Source organism: Neltuma alba, unplaced genomic scaffold (assembly GCF_004799145.2).
Source record: "Neltuma alba isolate B1F8T4 unplaced genomic scaffold, ASM479914v2 tig00013240_pilon, whole genome shotgun sequence".
Lineage (NCBI taxonomy): Eukaryota > Viridiplantae > Streptophyta > Magnoliopsida > Fabales > Fabaceae > Neltuma > Neltuma alba.
The window spans coordinates 1-3,570 of NW_021637536.1; the positions used below are offsets into that span (position 1 = coordinate 1).

The 3,570-nt window shown below is 36.5% G+C and overlaps 1 pseudogene; it reads left to right on the forward strand.

Annotated features, from left to right (window-relative positions):
- The first annotated feature begins 990 nt into the window (after window positions 1-990).
- Window positions 991-3,043, forward strand: LOC114735592 (uncharacterized; annotated as a pseudogene).
- Window positions 3,044-3,570: the final 527 nt, after the last annotated feature.

Here is a 3,570-nt window from a genome sequence, read left to right on the forward strand (position 1 = left end):
AGAGTAGTTAGATAACTAATTTGATAATATTAAAAAAATAGTTAAGTTAGTTATTTATTAAATTGTGTGTTGATCTTTCTTAAACTATTCTCTTCATCATGTGTATTGAATAATCAGAATTATGAATTAGTAGGAACCATTTACAAGTAATAGGAGTATTTTGAGAAAATAAATGAGATACAAAATGAATTGATATCTTATATTTAAGATAAAATAAATTTTTAATTAATTCTTATATTAAGAATTAGAGATAATAATTAAATGACATGGCATGATGCAAGCTTCTCGAAAGACATCAACAATACGCTTCTTTTTACTTACTTGCATGTGACTTATCCATGTGCGCCCTGCAACGTCTGCACGTTCCTTATATCTTTACCCATATTTATGCATATTATTATCATTATAATATTTTTTAACTTTTTTAGATATTATTTTATGAGTTCCCAAAGATCCCCTCCCTTATTAATTTAATTTGCGATATTTTCAATATTGTTTGACTGGCTGTTTCGGGGCTTCTAAGTTATCTTTGGAATGTTATCTTTATTCTTCTCTGAAACCTTTTCTGCTTCCGTTAGATTAGCTTTTCCTAATAAAACTTTCAATAATTAAACACTTTGCAAAAATCAAATATAGAGCAAGTAAAAGACACGTGCCCATATATGACCAATAGGAGCAGAAATTATACTCTCCTTCTTTCTGGCTAGCTTATTACATGTAAACAATAAAAAACAAATTATACCATTTATAACTCATCGCTCATTTTTTCCAAAGTCAATATCTGAAAAATGAATAATTTCAACCACACTTTACATTCCATCATTGATGATATAAAAAAAAATTAAACTGTTTGATAACAAAATATAAGCTGCGGAAATACAGTTTAAAATAAGGGGTTTATTTTTTTAAAATCTTTTAAAAAATAGCAAACTCATATTTTTATCTAATTTGTTAAGAGTATATATTCTAACAAAAGAAAAAGTATTGCAGGTTTATTGCCGAATGGTAACTTCGAGAAAGGCCCCAAGCCGTCGCAACTGAAAGGGTCGGTGGTGGTGGGCAACGATGCAATCCCCAACTGGACGACGCAGGGTTTTGTCGAGTACATCAAATCCGGCCAGAAGCAAGGCGACATGGTGCTGGTGGTGCCGGAGGGATCCTACGCCGTCAGGCTCGGCAACGAAGCTTATATCAAACAGAAAGTGAAGCTGGTGAAGGGTGGCTTCTACTCGCTAACGTTCAGCGCGTCAAGGACGTGCGCCCAAGAGGAGAAGCTCAACATCTCGGTGGTGCCAACGACAGAGAAGGCGGACTGGGGAGTGATTCCGATTCAGACTATGTACGGTAGCAACGGGTGCGAGTCTTTCTCGTGCGGGTTCCGAGCGGACTATCCGGAACTGGAAATCGTGATCCACAACCCGGGAGTCGAGGAGGACCCGGCTTGTGGCCCGCTTATTGATTCCGTTGCTTTGAAGCTTCTTTCCTTCCAAGGAGAACCTCAGGTATATCTGATCTTTCTTTGGCAATTACGTTAGGTCATGTTTGGATGGGAAAAAAAATTAGGGAGAAAACTCCCAATAATTTTTTGGAGTTTCCTATTTCATTTTTTTCTCATTTTTTCCCTCCAAGTATATGCTAGAGGGAAAAAAATTAGAAATATAAAGATATAATATCTGTGACCTAGAAAATCCGATGACATTTAGATCAAGGCATACATAGTAAATTCAAACATGTGAGGACACACTTGTTTGACACATGACACACATGCACACCTTGATGCATGTCCAAAAAAGCTGGCAAAAGAATACCAGACAAGATAATAAATTAATAAACCTTAATTAAAATATATGTGTTGAGGTGGCTTATAAGTTAACTTACCGAATTTAAGGGTTGAGTTGGGTTAAATATACTTTTCTTCTAGTTGAGACTTTAATAACAAGTCAAGTCATAGGTTCATAAATTGTGCGAGCAGTGAACTCAAAAGTCCATCATATAGACTGTTGATAAATTAACACAAATTTGGATGCAATTATAACTAACTACAAATTCACCAACTTAAATAAACTGATATAAGTCCAAACAAACAAAATGAAAAATATTCCTCTAATCCTTAACGTAGAACCTAATTAAAAGTTTAATATTAGTCATATATGTAAGACTTATTTCACATATTTATCAGTGTTTTCCCAAATTAACATATTTGATATTTTCCACCAGGTAATCAAATAGCTAGTAAAGAAGGAAAGGAATTAAAAAAATACTTATGTATTTTTATACAATTAAGTAATTTAACTAATATTTAAATCTATTGTTAATTAGGTTACTACTAAAAAGGTGTATTAATCATACATAATACAAGTGGAATAGATGCAAATTTAATACACGTGGATATTTAATGCATGCCCTCAAAACGACGTCGTCTAAGTGGTCTGTTTGCATTGGAGTGCAGCGAATCTGTTGAAAAACGGGAACTTTGAGGAGGGCCCATTGATCTTGCCCAATACAACATGGGGAGTTCTAATTCCGCCTCACATCGAGGACGCTCACAGTCCTTTACCAGGATGGATCGTCGAATCTCTCAAAGCCGTAAAATACATCGATTCCGACCACTTCTCGGTGCCGGAAGGAAAAAGAGCCATCGAAATCGTGGCCGGAAGAGAAAGCGCCATCGCACAAGTGGTCCGAACCATCGTCGGAAAGGTGTACGACCTGACGTTCGCCGTGGGTGACGCCAGTAACAAGTGCGAAGGATCAATGGTGGTAGAGGCATTCGCAGGCAGAGACACAGTGAAGGTGCCGTATGAATCTAAAGGCAAAGGAGGATTCGTTCGAGGGAAGCTCCGATTCAAAGCAGTGTCGCCACGTACGCGTATCATGTTCTTCAGTTCGTTTTACACCATGAAGAATGATAACTCTGGTTCTTTGTGCGGGCCAGTGATTGATGATATCAGATTGCTCAGCGTTCGTTATCCTAGACGGGCTTGAAAATTCCATCTTGTACCATGCATCACTAAATTTTACATGCCAGCTTCTTCTTGTTTTTTTTTTTTAAAAAGAAAATTAGATCATCAGGCACTAATAACTGACATTGTAAAAGCATGATCGAAGTTGCAACTTTCTAGTTGTAGAAGAGCTTTTATGTCATTAGACTGTCAAAACTTGTGAGTGAAGCATCAACAAGACTTGGCTAAGAGAGAGAAAAATGAAGCCGTCCATGCCAGGCAATTAATTAGTTATCTCTTTGCAGAGAGATAGACCAAAATTACACATGTTTCTGGATCCACTAGCTGCGGCCTGCATAGGGATTGTGGTAATAATAGGAGCCATGCAATGGTGTGTGCGGTGGTGTTGAGAGAGTGGTCAAGTTTCGTGTTGATCTGGATTTATGTAGGCCTTTCGGTGGAATTGAATGGAATGCCATGAGGTTCGAAATTATTAGTATTTTGGCCAATACTCGGATATGATTACTTTGTTTCCTGTATCTTAGATAATGAAGTGATTAATTAGATGGAGGATTTAACTTGCTATAAAGTATAAAACTTCAAGTATTTTATTTTCATATTTATTTTT